We start from the raw sequence: 16,067 nt of genomic DNA, 5'->3' as shown, positions 1-16,067 counted from the left end.
TGTGAAGGGTGGAGGGGTATGAGATTTCAGGACTGTGACCTCAGTTATTCTGTAGGGATAGAGTTGCTATAAAATATAAAGCCAATTGATTTTCAAAAGGAAATTGTGAAAAGTAAAACACAAAATTTTCAGTCTTTCTGTAAGACACCTGGCTCTATCACTTGCAGGAACCATTCCTGAATTACTATGACTGTGTTATTTAATCATATTTCAGCAAACTTTAAACCACAAAATCCTATTACCTAACTCAGAATAGCAATTTTCCAAATCAAGCTTTGTCCAAATGCATGTGACATACCCCAGAACCTATAGTAATGACTGGAAAGACGTGAAGGAGCAGGCAGCAATGACGGTGCCATTGTAAAGAGCTTGCTGCACAAGCAGAAGGTCCTAGGTTGGATGTCCCAGAATCCATGTTTTTAAAAAAGAGCCTGGCATGGTGGCACATGCTTGCAATTCTCAGTACTGGGGAGGTATAGACAGGCAGACCTCCAGAGCTCACTAGCTGGCCATCCTAGCCTACTGCAGGAAAGAGAGATTTGCACAGGCTGGAATGCAGACATACACAAACAGAAAGAAATGAAAGACCATAAGTGATTATAATCACTGAAACTTAGAACTTATAAGGTAGGTACCAAATAAATATTTGCTGGGGAATTACTATTTCAATAGAGAAAAACAAAACTAAGATAGATGGTGCCAGAATGCTATACAATTCACTAGAGGTAGAAATATACTTTTTATATGCCAGTTAAAATTTTAATGAAAATAAACCTGTGAGTTTTAAAAAATAGCACCATTTGAGAAGAAAGGGTTAATGAGAAACCTTTTTCTCTTAGAGAGGAGAATTCAGACGTTATCTCTGCTTCAATTTTATGAATTCCTAATATACTAAATTTAAAAAGAAAAATTAAAAAGCATTAGATTAATCCATCTCACATCTCAATTTATTCTGGCTTCCTATGTCATTAAGACCCTAAACACAGAGACTGCAGAGATCTCTCAATGGTTAAGAACACTTGCTGTTCTTGAAGAGGACCTGAGTTCAGTTTCCAGCACATACATCAGGCAGCACACAACCACCTGTGACTTCAGCTCCAGAGGATGCAACACCCTCTTCTGACCTCAGGGTTCACATGCAGACATATATGTACTTGCACACACACACACACACACACACACACACACACACACACACACAAATTAGGGTTGAGGGATTTTTGGGGGGGTCATCCTTACAGAAGACCCTAAACACAATCTTTAGCAAACTTCACTGAACAAATTCCTATGAAGGACAACAAAGAGCATCCCCACCTACCATCTTTGTATGAACAATACTTTCCAGTTTCCAAATCATTACCTTATCTGACCACCTCCCCAAAAAAGGAGAATAAAAGTTCATGAGCAAGACAAATGAGACCGTAACTCCGTGAAATAAGAGTTCTCAAGTAATACATGTGAAAAATAATAGCACTGGGACCGAAACCTCCTAATCTGACACTAGGCTGGCAAGTTCTTCCCATCCATGCCCTCCCCCATCTCTCACACTGTAAGCACCAGGCAGCATTAACCTCTGAGTGAGTTCAAAGGGCGCATCAAAGATTTGAGGTGGGCATGAAGTATGGCGACAAGAATCTGCTGTCAACAACGCTTCGTTTCTGGAAAAGCCATGGAAGTTCAGTATTGTAGCATCAATCTAAACTCAACTTTACAGCATCTTTACTTTCACATTCATCCTCCAGGCCAGGACAGTACTGACAAAGCTGACCTTCCCCTGTGTTTACATGCCAAAGGGAAAGTCCAGCTAGCAAGTACACAATTTGTCAAATGACAGGATTCTGCATCACTTGAGAAACTACAGAAACTTGGAAATACTCAATGGTTCCACACAAAAACATTAAGAACAGATACCAAATTTACAATAGACATCAAAATAAGAGAATCGTTTATAAGCAACTCATTTGTGAAGCATGCAACCATGGTTATAATATATTCAAATATAGTCAAATACAGTGAGTAAAAGGAACAGCTTAAAGCCCCTCAGTTTCACCATCAGGTCACTGGAATTCCAGCAAACATCACTGGACCATTATCTAGACATCTTTGTTAAGCTGTGCTATTTTGAAAAAAAAAAAAAAATCTAACAGAATTGAATTGAAATTCCTGGGACTCATGTCAGCATTCAAGTTCGAATGACCTGGATAATATCTCGAAAAAACAACTCCCACTTCCCACCTTTGGGTGTTCTTATTTCATTGGTCTAGAAGTCCTTCAGGTCTACCTGGGGTCCCAAATTACTGCTGAAAAAGTCTAGCAAAGCATCATCTTATCAGCTGGAAGAACACACACTGAGGTTTTGAACCCAGTGACTGAGTTCAGAGCAATGCTGGGATGCCTGGGAACATTGGACACATTCATGGCCTGGGTAATCCTTGTCAGCAAAGAGTCAACTGATTCATATGCTGCACAGCTTTCAGCAGGCCAAGCACATAAAGAATCTAGTGTGCCTGCATTGCAGACAAGTCCACATTGATGTGAGCTAGCACACACTAGCATGTTGTGGCCGTCCACTTTTAGTGGGGGCTTGCTTTGGCTTGTGTGTGAGGTGATATAAAATACCTGAAGGCACATCTTCCCAGGGAAGCAGAGATGGATGCCTGAGTTAAAGCTAAATTTATGTGGCAATGCACTGATAGACAGGAGGCATGCTATCTTTATTAGAACGTCTGTTTAAAATGCTATAATGTGGAAAGTTTGGAGCTAAATTCCCTATAGGAGCTACAGATCCAAATGGCTTCCATTTCTGGAAGAAAGTAATATGGAAAGGCTAGGGAGAGAGAGAAGGTGAGACTTCTCAAGATGATGCCTCTGCTTTGTTCTTGGACAGGAAGACTGTGGATCCTAACATTATGGAAAGACATTCTCAAGATCTCTTACTTTTGAGGTTTAGAAAAGCAACTGGATCTTAAGCAGAAACAGAGGTGGGGGTTCCAAAGGCTAGCCTTCCCCTCCCACTTCAGGACCATTGTCACCTTTAGTGTGACAGAGCAGGCAATGTGAAATAGATGGAAGGAGATGCACCTGCCAGTGAGAAGATGCTCCTGGACCCAGACCTGTCCTCCAGTGAGAAGATGCTCCTGCACCCAGACCCATCCTCAGGTACCTCTGAAGCAACTCCTAATTAAGCATTTCTCATTCAGAGATGGTGCAGATCTCGGAGATGCTTAAAGTAATCTACTGGCCTTCATCTGTCTCCACTTTGGATGAGGAACCATGGACAAACCAGACCACAAAGGATATTTTCAGAGAGGAAATCTGGACTATTTCTCCACGAGGTAGAATTATTTCCATTGAAAGATGGTCATGAAGGGCTGGGGAGATAGCTCGGTTGGTAAAGTATTTACCACACAAGTCTGAGAACCTGAGTTCAATCTCCTGAAATCAACATAAAAAATGCCAGCTGAAGGCACATACTTGTAATCCAACAACACAGGGGCAGAGATAGGAGGATCCCTGGAGGCCAGGGGCCTGCCAGCCTACCCTATTCAGTGAGCACTGGACCAGTAAAAGATCCATCTCAAAACACAAATGGAATGACACCTAAGGCTGACCTCTGGTCTCCACATACATGTGTACACCACATACACACATGCGTGCATGTGCTCTCTCTCTCTCTCTCTCTCTCTCTCTCTCTCTCTCTCTCTCTCTCTCACACACACACACACACACACACACACACACACACACACAAAGATGGGAATGAAGAAAGAGGCCCCTCATTTCAGAGTTTCAAACACAGTCCCATCCAAATGCCCTCACACAAGTCTGCACGAACTGCCAGTCTCCGCATGACAAAAGCTGCTTCCCAGCACATCCACTAACATTTCGTACAATTTTAAGAGCTGGCCTAATGAAGCCCTCCATAGCCTTAAGGTGCATGTCTCATAACAGTGGAACTCAAGGGTGTTCTTATTTCCATGGGAGAACACAGAAGCTGAAGTGCAGACAGCGGTCAAAGGAAAAGACAGAACCTAACCTGGGTCTACCAACTCAGAAAGTCCTGGGCTCTCTGCATAACAACGCTAAACAGACATCCAATACCTAGATATTAACTGCATCTGACACCCAGGTAAGTGTTTCTCTAAGGTCAGGTTCCAAACCCTTCCCTTAGCCTGACATCGGCACCTCCTGGTCACCCAGTGAAACATGGAATTTGACTCCAGAAGTAAGCAAGTCCACATGTCATGTGGAGGGGGTGATGGGAGCACAGGATCGAGAGCCGGATGTTCACAACTTTTAAGTGCGTTTGGTTGGGTTTCCTTGAACAATTCCTTTCACTTCTCTGTGTCTTAAAATCCTTTCCCATAAGACAGGAATAAATGCTGTTCAGAATCATGGGGACTCAATCAAATAACAGGTAAATCTCCAAGCATGGAGGACGGTCAGAGCAAGGACTCAAATGTTAGAATCTTGTTTCATTACACACACACACACACACACACACACACACACACACACACACACACCAAGGGCCGCTAGCTGATAACCACTGCTACCATCTTCTCTATTGTTTCTTCCAAATCTTAAAACTAAGCCTGAGGGAGAAGTAGGGCGCACAACAGGCACTCAAGCCATCAGCTGAGTGCATTTTTCCACGCCACTTCTAATGTGCTATGAGACCCTAAACAAGTCAGTCCTCTGCTATCGTTTTTGAAATGTGTTCAGAAGAAATGACGATTGCAAAGACCTTTTCCAGACTCCAATTGCCCCTAGGAAGGATGTGGAAATTCCGCTGAGTGGTTAAAATGGTTCTTTCTAAAGCCGCCACTGCCTTGAGCACTCCCAACTCTCCTCAAATGGCTGGCCTGAGTATGTCTGCCACTCTGAGAGAACTCTCTCCCTTAGATGGGTCTCTTGAACCCGGGTCAGAACTCTGGGTTCCAACTGGAATCAGTCCCAAGTCCCCTACTAACAAAAGGAAAAGCATCTACCACTGGGGAGGAGGAGAGTCACCCACTGCATACCCTCCAGGCAGCTCGCCTTCCCGCCCAGCCGACGACCGAGCCCAAAGGTGAAGCCACCACAACTCATCCAAAGCCCTCAAGCACAGTTGCCCTTCCCACAATTAAATCCCAAAAGGTGCTAGGTCGTGTTCTCACCAAAACTCAGGCCCTTCAAACACCGCCACTCAACGCCTGAAAACACAGCTCGTGGCCCTCCTCTGTCCGACAGCCCAACTCTGCGATCGGCCGGTCTTGCCTGCCAACATTTCCAACTCTGCTAAAGCTGTTTATTGTACCTTGCAGCTGCTATGGAGTCATGTACTTCGCTTCGGCCTTCTTTGGTTATTGGCGCCCATTCTTCCCTCCCTGACACAAATCCAGACCCCCAAACGTTGAGCTCTGCCTTGGTCCTGAGTCTGTAGAGCTCAGCTCCCGACCTTCCTCCTCCCTGATTCAAACTGTCCGCTGCCGCTTTTAAAACTTTTCCTGCCACACCAAGAGAGCTTTCGTTTTTGAACAAGAAAATGAAGAGGAAAAAAAAAAAAAAAAGAGCCACATCACTTACTTCCATCCAGGGACGCCCAGTTTTGAAAAGAAGAAAACCGTTATAATCCAGTGTGTTCCCCCAACCCCAAAAGAAGAATTTGTTGTGAACCACTTCTTTTTCCACTTTGCCGGGGAAGGAGCCCCGTGGTAGGCATACATCCACAGGCTGATGCAAGATGCCTTTGAGAGAAACCTCACATTCTGAGGATTCCTGGGCCTGCGCCAAGGATCCCAGCATCCAATATATTACACATTTGCTTTCAATTAGGAAGGGGGTTGGGGAGGGAAGAAGGCAAGTCACCAATCAGAGCTGTTTTCTGTTTAGAGACCATTTCTTTTGACCCAAGGGACCACGAGCAAAGCTATAATTTACAGCAAAACCCATTCATAGAAGAAAAATATGTATAACCATAGGACAGACTTAAAGAAGCAGCTCCCTTCTGCCTTCTCCCAAATCGTGCCTCCTGGTGCCCTTCCCCTCCATCTAAGACTTGGTCCCCATCATGGGATGCTCCCCCGCCCCCGCCCCGACCTGGTTAGTCTTCCTTGAGCTGAAGCTACAAGAACAACTTCAGGTTTGGCGTCTCTTCCAATTCACGCTTCCTGGACAGTTGAGTCACACGCATGGAGCCGATCTTTGGTGTTTTATCCATGAGAGCTCGGAGCTGAGTCCTCCTGGAAGAAAAGTCTTGATTTAATCCCTTCCCCCCATCTCCTCCATTAAAAAAAAAAAAAAAGGAAAAAGAAAAAGAAAAAGAACCTGGATGCTCTCCTAGCATCCAGTTTTGCTCCTTTAAAAAAAAATGCAATCCTCAGTTGGCTGCTGCTGAGATTCCTGCTGTTAAATGAAAACACAAAGATTTATAAACCTTCTAAATATTTTGTAATTTTTTTTTCTCTTCTCACCCCCCAACCTCCTTTCTGTGGTCAGAGTGAAAGAGACATCATGGGAAAGTGGTATGTGGGTAACAGGGGAGGGACCCTTGCTGGACTCTCCAAATGATAACTAACAGTCCTCTCTATCCACCCAGGTTCTGTCCTTAACTCTTCAGAGCCTGGAACACTCTTGACAAAGCACAGGACCTGGGGGTCTTGATTTTCTGTGTGTATCGTGACCTCTGGGCAAGCAGAGCTGTGGAGGGAAGCAGATGGCTACAGGTAAGCCCAGAAGACTTAGACACCCTGTAAGAGCTAGCCTCTTCATAGTGATACCTCTTCCTGTGGGTTTCTGAGCGATTGCCAGCTTTTCCCTGCCCCCATTAGAATAGACAGCAGGAGAGGTGGGGCTCCTCAGGAAAGGGTATGGTGTACCTCAGTAAGTAGGGGCTTGGCTGGTGACACACAGAAAGCCCCAGTTGGACTGTATGAAATTAAAATTCATACTGTCAGTGGTGAGTCACTCAAGGGTCATAAACCCAGCACAGGCCCAAGAGTCAGAAAGTGGCTGTGAAAGCCATGTTCCACAGTGGGAGAGGACACAGAATGAGCAGCTGTGCCAAGGCCAACCACCCAGACAAAGACAGAAAGAAATTCCAACCGAGGAGAAGAAAACTAGAATTATGGTTATTTTTTACAAAGATAAGGATAGAACAGAGATGAATGTCATAAGAGGGCCCTTCAATAGCCGGGCATTGGTGGCGCACATCTTTAATCCCAGCAGATCGAGAGGCAGAGGCAGGCAGATCTCTGTGAGTTCGAGGCCAGCCTGGTCTCCAGAGTGCCAGGATAGGCTCCAAAGCTACACAGAGAAACCCTGTCTCGGAAAAAAAAAAGGGGGGGCCCTTCAAACGATGTAGTGCACAGGACATCTGATGTGAGGATGACTGAGGCCAGGATAGTTAGCTCAGTTGGATACTTATAAAAAACCTCTGGTCAGACACTTCACTGGGTGCTTGCCAGGGACATCCACGGATATCTGGCTGAAGACACACACTTAGAATCTGCCTCCCCTTGTCTACGAACCATGTTTGGTGAGGTCACAAGTTAAAGCTGAGAAACCGTGAGATAGCTTTGCAAAGGCTGAGCCTAATAATAGACAGGTATCTTTTTTTCTTGTTTTTGTTTTTTGCGACAGGGTTGTAGACCCGACTGCCCTCGAACTCACCGAGATCTGTCTGTCTCTGTCTCCCAAGTGCTGGAATTAAAGGTGTGTGCTGCCACCACCACCCAGCCAAAAGACAGGTATGTGTGTCCTCAGACATCAGCATCTGCATGAGGCCACTCAGCAGGCCAGACTGTTCACTTATGTGTATATAATTATTCTAAAGCCAGCGTTGCTGATTTCAAAACCCAAACCCCTGGCTCTGCCTAAGGATGACTGAACAGCTCCATCAGGAGTTATTTGTGCAGACCAAGGAGACTTCTGGGGGAAAGTGAGGAGAGTAGAGAGAACCATGAGGCTTTGAAAGGTGCAAGGCCAGGATCTGGAGAAATGGGCCAATAAAAAAGTATTTGCCACACAAGCGTGAAGACTGAGTCTACATCCCCACGTCCACATTCAACAACAAAAACCCTGTAACTGCCTACAATCATTGCAGATTGCAGTGAGGCTGGTGAACAAAGGATCCCTGGGACTTGGTGGCAAGCCAGCATAGCCCAATCAGCAAGTCCTGGGTTTAGTGACTGACCATATCTCAGGGGAGGGGGGGGAAGTGACGAGTTACTGAGAAAGAAACTAGACATCAGCCTCTGGCCTCTATACCCACTAGCCTACACACACACACACACACACACACACACACACACACACACACACACACACACACACACACACGATGAGGAAACACAAAGCCAGATAAGTTTGGCCAAAGGTAAGTTTAAAAAATGCTTCATTTGTCATTCAAACCATTACATCACCCCAAATTCCCTGTTATTCAGACTAATTTGAGCCACATCTCAGGTCTAATTGTGAACACTAAGAAACAGATATTACCAAAACAAGAGCAAGGAAAAGCTAAAAGTAATATTTCACTAAAATACTTAAGTGCCGTTTATAGCATTAGGAGGGATTGTTTTGAGATTTTTTTTTTTTATGAGTGTTTTGTCTGCATGTATGCCTGTGAACCACATGTGTGCCTGGGACTCTGGGGCATCAGAAGATGATACTTAACCCCATGGAACTGTGAGCTACTATGTGGGTGCTGGGAATTGAACCTGAGTCCTCTGGAAAACACCAGACCAGGTCTCCAGTCCCAGAAGAATCATACTTAAGCCTAGGTTTCCCAAGACCTCTCTGGTGGAGCTGGGAGACCTGGGCCTCTTTGTCAATTTGGAGAGTTGTTCCTGGACTGGGGAGAAAGGGGGTAGCAAGTGTTACTTAAAAGCTGAGAGCATCAACACAAAAGAAAATTCCTGAGAACTTTAGAACCATTTGAAAGTTTTGAGTAAGACTGGAATTCCTAGTGCTTCGGAAACAGATGTGGAGAAGTACTGTTTTATTAGTCTTTTGTGTGCAGATTTTACCCCCTGGTTTGTTTGGCTTGGGAGGCATGAGTCACAGCAATCAGAGTTATTTATATTCCATAGAAGGTAATACATCTTAGTCAGGGATACTTTTTCACACTGAAAATGAATTAACTGAGAAGCAATACACAATTCCATTAGTAGGGTCTCACTAAAAATAGAATCTCCCTATGTGGGATAGTGAGGATGCAGTGGTGGGGAGGGGATGGGGGGCGTGACTCAGTGTAGAACACTTGCCTAAATATGTGCAAGATCCTGGGTTCAATTCCCAATACCCCTCCCCAAAAGAACAGTGACAATTAAGGAAATGTGTAAATGATAAATGACTTTTCAAGAACTTGTCATCTTTGTGCCCGAGATACAAGTGAACACAAATGCTGAGACAGAAATAACTATCCCATCTCACCTGTAAATGTGTAGAAGCTGGATGGCTGTGTGCTACTTCAGAAAGTAAAGATGGAAGTAAAGGAAAGTTAACGTGTCCTTAAAAGGACATGTGCGTTTTCACAGAAATTGTCTGCCAATGACCTAGCCCATGATTTCTCTCTCTGCCTTCTTGTTTCCCTTCGCTTTCCCTGTGGATTCATTTCTTTCTCTCCCCCACCACACAGAAAACCAGGGTTTTTTATGTTTCTTTTCATACATATCTAAAGGTGGTAACCATAAAATAGTACCTTAGTTCTTAAATTTATACCTCTTCACTCCAAATAAACATGACAAGATGACTAGAGTATTTGAAACCTGATTCCAGAACCTAGGGGTGCAGAATTTGCTTTAGTCAGGCAAGGTTCATGTGTTCATCTTCTACATTTGTAGAGGGGTCAGAGGTGACACATGATGTCCTAGGACTATGGCTCCAAGGGTCCACATTAACACACAAGTCAATTATCAGAAAACACTACACAGAGTAAGCAGACCACCAATTGATTCTATACCAGTAATTACTAAAGACTGACAAAGCCTAGACTATAAAAACATTATACCTTCCCAATGTGAAAACAGAACTTTGCATACAGTAGGGTTGAGTGAGAGGGACCAAATGAAATACTCCTTTTCTTAAAGGGTAGGATCTGTAATATCTAAACAGCCACATAACCTGTTTTCAGTTTCCTCCTAGAAATTGGTTTATGATTATCAAATCTATACAGTCTTACAAACTATCTATAAACCCATGTGCACCAAAACATGGATGGTGTCTTTCTACATTAAAGTCTTTCCAAGATCAATCTAACTCTGTTTTTTTTCTAGTCCAAGTTTTCGCCCGCATGCTAATAGACAATCTTCTTCTTGGGGAATGACTGAAATTCAAACACCTAGAGGGCAGAATCACCTTGAGCAAATCCTTAACTGGTCATAAAACCAAGAGCAATATGAGCAGATATATTGTGAGGATCCAATGAGATAATGAATCAAGTATTATATAATATTCATAATGTATTATACATAAAATAAGATGCACTAAGTGTTCACAGTGTACCAGGAAGCCTTACATCTATCACTTCATTTGGTGCACACAAGGATTTCATTGGGAGGGTACCCTGACATCCTCTGCATCCACAGAAGGAATTGATGTACAGAGATACCAACTGGTCCAAGTCTATTGTGGAGCTCTAGAATGCTAACAATAAAGTATGTTTACACGGTGAATAGGAAAGACTGAAGGGCCCTTGGGAAATCATTCTTAGCTCTTCAGAGACTGAAGGAAACTCATTTCCTTCCCCATCATTTTCCACTCCTGAGACCCATCATTGACTGTCTCTTTCCCCGAGCACTTCTCCCAGAGAACGCAATGAAAATTAAGAGAGGATTTCACACGGGGATGTCTGCTGACTGTTCTGTGGAGTAGAATACAGACGTTGGAGGTCAATAATGAAAATAAGACTCCTTTTGCTTTTGTTTTGAACAATGCCACATACAATACAGTTTAAAGAGTGCCATTGCAGACATGACTTCATCTGATCCTCAGACAGCCCCAGAATGTACTCAATGCAAATATTAATATCCTTGTGTTACACATAAGGAGGGGGGCCTGAGAAGCATGGCTCACTTGAAGGTTTGGGCTGGCCAATGGCAGTAGCATCTGAGTTTTGTCCAGTTCTTACAATGTTGAGGATTCTCTCTGCCCAGCTGGTATCAAGAGCCTCTAGACCAGATGGGCACCTGATTCTGGTGGACACACCATCAGGTTTCTCTGCCTTCTGCTCTTTCTTTCCTCTCCTAGCAGACCTCCTGAGAAGAAACATGAAGAAGCAAGACCAGGAAACTTAGAACCATAACTTGGCTTTGGGTTCCTGAAGAAAATGATGGCTACGAAAAATGTTCAGACAATTTGCTTCTCGGCATATCATACTGAATACGACCCTCCTCCCGGCTACAAGGCTGGAGCACTGCACTATCCTTAGATAGGAAAGCAGCCTATTTTAAAATGTCTCCGGGGAACGTCTCTCAACAGCTCGGTTGTTTATCAACACTCATAGTCTGCTTTATACAAATCTTGATTCTTTCCCTACTGCCATTTGTACCTTATCTTGCAATTAGAAAGCAATTACCTCCCAGCACCTCATACATTCATCTGCCCCAGCAAAACAGAGTTTGAGGAACAGCAGCATCTTCCCTTCTCTGTCAGAGTTTGGAGCAATCATTGTATATACAACCATAACCCTCCTTGTGAAGCGTGAACAATGTCAGCTGCCTCCCTTCCAGGCTGGGTTTTTTCCAGTATGTGGAGGACAAACAGCAGTCTCCACGGGTCTGCTTGGTATCCAAGTTTTTATGATCAAATCATTCTCCATTTTTTGAGGCTTGCTTTTAGAGCTTTGCACCACTCTCCTCATCTATGTCCAAAGGGCACTGGGATGTGTGCAGGGATACCTGTGACTGTCACTTGGGTGGGGAACTTCTGAATAAGTATTAAAGTCATGTTGTCCTGTAGAACATCTCAGTTTATAGACTTTATGCCATTTTACTCTTTGTGTGTCATTCCATCCCATTGTCCTGAGTTAGACCATAAACACCACCACCTTGCTTTTCATATACAGTGTACTTCACAGCAGAAAAGAATTTATAGCATCAGTGTTAATTTTCTGTGAGCCAGTCCAGTGTGGAGTGTTCGGCAGCCCTCAAATTCCTTTTCAGTTTCTGGCTCTGTACCTTTAGGAAGGCTCAGATGTTAGACTTACAGGTGGAATCGGCATTGCCCAAGGCCCTTCTTATCCAAGACAGCATCATTGCACAAAATGCTTCCTTTTGAACCATTGAAGAGATTTGCTGTTGCTGCTGAACTAGGAAAATTCAGCAAAGCATCTCGGACCTGTGAGGAATTATGGGAGCAGCTTGAGGCATTTGATCTTGAGGCTAATCATGGTTGTCAACTTGACTACATCTGGAATCAACTAAAACAGGAGCAGCTGAGCATCCCTGTGAGGGATTTCTCCTGATAGTATTATTTGAGGTCAGAAGACCCACCCTAAATCTGGGCCACACCTTCTGGTGGCAAGCTGCATAGGGACAAGGAAGAAGGAGAGTTTTGCTTTTTGCCTGCTTGCCCTCAGTTTCACTCGCAACTTCATCTGTTCTGCTGTTGAGGTTTTCCTTCACTGTTTTTTGAACCCACTTCCTCAGGTTCCAACACTGACTAGAGACCAACTGCGACATCTAGCCTCGTGGACTGAACAACTAATAGTTTCTTAGCCTTTCCATGGAGAGACAGCCATTGTTGGGCTAGCTGGAGCATAGTCCATTAGCCGCTCTAATTAATCCTCTTTTAATACAGATTAATGAGGAATGGAGTCAGGAGAAAGTCATCCCATGGGGTGTCAGCAGCATTGGAGAGCTCTGAAAGCTAACATTTTGCTGAGTCAACGGCAGCCCTCATCTCTTCAATGGGATGAAAACTAGAGGTAGAGTTAAACTTTCCCGAGAAATCAGGGGTATGCTTGAGAGATCTAATGGAGATGAGTGGTGGGTTATGGCCTGAGTCTTCAGCCCCATACTCAGTAAAACTGGGGCCCCTCCATCCCTACCTGGAGACCCAGTTCTCCCTCCCACATCTTTTTAGAATCAATCTGAAACAACCATCAAGACCAAACTCTGATCTTGACTCCAATGCCAAGTATCATCATCAACACCAAGACCAAGTCTGACAGACACTTGAAGGTCTTCATGGTCCACAGTGTCCTTGCTCTTCATACGGGGTGGATTACCTGGATCTGTGTTTGCATTAAGTAACCTCTACTTCCATGGCCGTAACTGAAATCTATACTAAGGTGTTCTGTGGTTTCTGTTTTGTAAAATTAAAAAGTGGAGAAGAGAAAATCCTACCCACAACTCATTTTGAAAGACTCGATATCAACCCTAATGCCATTCTCTGTATCATATAGATTGTGGAACCAGACAGAGGGAATAAGTCCCCAGGAGTGGGGATGGAGTAACCTATGACACTAATGAGGATCCTGGGAGTTTTCCAGTTCCCAATCCTAAATTCTCCCCGAGATAGAAATACCCTCCCTGCCCTAGGATCCATGCAACACTCTGAGTCTTTATAACATGGATATATTCCCATTTGCTGCTTAAACTGTGACCAGTGAATTTATGTAATTTATGTATTAGTGTGTTTTCTAACATTCCAATAAGAATAAAATGTAGGTATTAATTCCAATTAAGGATTGCAAGAAGACTCATGTCACTGTTCCCAGTAACTCCTCAGCTACCTGTTGACCCACTACTCCCTTGTCTAGATTCCAGACTACTTCTCTTTTGAGTTCAGTAGCCAGAGCTCTCTCTACTTCTGGATTAGTAAGAATATAAAGAGAGATGACTCTGAAGTTAAGAGTGCTTGTTACTCACTCAGAAGACCTACGTTCTTTCTCAGAACCACCTGTAACTCCAGCTCCAAGGCCTCCAATGCCCTCTTATGGCCTCTGTGGGCACCAGCACACAAATGGTATACACACACAAGAGAAGGGGGGAGGAGGGTGGGAGGGAGACAGAATGAAAAATTATTTTTGTTTTTTGTTTTTTGAGACAGGTTTCTCTGTATTGCTTTGGAGGTTGTCCTGAAACTCACTCTGTAGACCAGGCCTCGAACTCACAGAGATCCACCTGCCTCTGCCTCCTGAGTGCTGGGATTTAAGGCGTGTACCACCAACACCCTGAGAAAAATTATTATTTTCTAAAAATTTATCCAGGGGCCAGAGAGATGACTCAGTGGCTCTTCCAGAGCCCAAGTTTGATTCCCAGCACCCACATGGCAGCTCACAACCATCTATAACTCAAGTTTTAGGTTATCCAGTGCCCTCTTGTGACCTCTGTGGCCAACAGGCATAAAGTGCAGACAAAACACTCATACACTTTAAACAAAACAAAAAACTTAGGATCCTAGGGGAGGCCTTACTCTCTCTGAGAAGCCGATGGGAGGTGGGGTGGAGGAAGGAGGGGCGAGCGGGAAGAGAGGGGGAGGGCTGAACTGGGGCTGGAATGTAAAAAATAAATGAAAAAGAACTTAGTCAGGAAAAACAGACACCACCCTGAGTTTTTCAACAGAAGTTGAAGAGAGTTATTATGAGGAATTGGTCACACAGCTGCTGGAAGTTTAACCAGGAGAAATAGTAGCTTCAGACAGCAGTTAACACCCTTAATCTAGAGGAACAAAAGAGGACAGATTGGACTCAAGAGCTGAAAGGAGGGGACACCATGAAACTGGAGCTTGACATTGGAGGTTGTTCACACATGGTTTCTTCTGGCATCATGAGTTGACACGGTGAGGAAGGCTGGTTCTGCAAAGAGGAAAAAGGCTAGAGCTGGAGCAGACTGCCACAACAGTGTGAAATGTCACTGCTGGGGAAGGTGCCACATCTGGAGCAGTGATGTTAATAACATGGAAGCAAACATGTCTTCTTTCTTCTCTTCCTCCTTTTGGCTCTGCATTCTTCCAGTTGGAAGTTGGAGAGCGAACACCTGAGTCTGGTTTACAAAATTCCAGCTCTGTCATCATAGAACAGAGCACAGAAAGAGGAGTTTAAAGCTGAGAAAACAAGCAAATTGCCACCCCTCTTTTGGCCACTTGGACATACCTTCTCCACCCCTTACAGCCTCCTACCCAGATTTCCACCCATGTGACCTCCTTCCGTGGAAGCCGTGTTTTGCTGCGCTCGTCAAGCCTTCTGATGACTGTCCCTAATACAATGTTTCAGCTATCAGGTGTCTCACAGCGTATGCATAAGCCATGGCCCACCCTGGGGAGGTCCATCTTGCTCCAACTAATCCGATTATATCACAGACCAGTTAATACTTCTCAAGTGTTAACTGCCCCAACCCAAACAGTACTAGCAGATATTTCCTAAACAATTACTCGCCTCAAGTGTCTGACAAAAATTGATCCAAAGACAGAAAAGGGGGATCCTTCCTCTAGGTCAGGGGGTAGCAACTCCCCAGCTTGCGTAGGTCCCCCTGACAGAGGCACATTTACTCTGGTCCTTCTGTCTTCTATCATTGGCAAGTGTCACCCCCCCCCCCTCCGCTCCGCATTGAGTATTCAAATAAGCATTTCCTCTACAGTCCCTCGGCTTCCTTTGCCCTAATTTTTAATTTCTTAATTAGTGAGATAACTGAGTGTATTGATGGGGTGTGGTGTGATGTTCCAATATATGTATACACTGTGTCATCAAGAACAAGATTTGGGGAAGCTGCCACCTCAAACATTTATCATTCCTTTGTGCTGAGAACACTAGCATTCTCTTTTATGGTTATTTTTGAAATATACAGTATGATGGGAACAATAATTGCCCTGCCCACTGTACAGCCAGAACTTGTTCCTTCTATCTCACAATGATTTTCTATCACTCCTCCACTCCTCCAATCTTTACATGGATTCCAGGAATTGAACTCCAGGTGCTCAGGTTTGTATAATAAGCACCTGTACCCATTAAGCCATCTTGCTGGCCTCATATATGTATTTTTTTAAAGATACTACAAGTTAATAGAAGCATCTAGTCTTTGTCTTTCTAAACCTGGATTATTTTGCTTAACATGGTGCCCTCCAGACTCACCCATATGGAT

At 44.1% G+C, this 16,067-nt stretch overlaps 1 protein-coding gene across 5 annotated transcripts in view; it reads right to left on the bottom strand.

Moving 5' to 3' along the window:
- Ddr2 (discoidin domain receptor tyrosine kinase 2) overlaps positions 1 to 6,225 on the bottom strand; it is a 126,507-nt gene extending 120,282 nt beyond the window's left edge. The window contains exon 1 of one of the 5 annotated variants that reach the window (XM_027417072.2): positions 6,082 to 6,225. The gene's annotated coding sequence lies outside the window, so the exon portion shown is untranslated. Of the gene's footprint in view, positions 1 to 5,159; positions 5,274 to 5,299; positions 5,463 to 5,568; positions 5,764 to 6,081 lie in introns of those variants that run through there. The other 4 variants (XM_027417076.1, XM_027417071.1, XM_027417073.2 and 1 more) reach the window with 4 other exon arrangements.
- Positions 6,226 to 16,067: the final 9,842 nt, after the last annotated feature.

Source organism: Cricetulus griseus, chromosome 5, assembly GCF_003668045.3.
Source record: "Cricetulus griseus strain 17A/GY chromosome 5, alternate assembly CriGri-PICRH-1.0, whole genome shotgun sequence".
Classification (NCBI taxonomy): domain Eukaryota; kingdom Metazoa; phylum Chordata; class Mammalia; order Rodentia; family Cricetidae; genus Cricetulus; species Cricetulus griseus.
The sequence above is the reverse complement of the archived record's forward strand: the minus strand, read 5'-3'. Positions and strand labels throughout refer to the sequence as shown.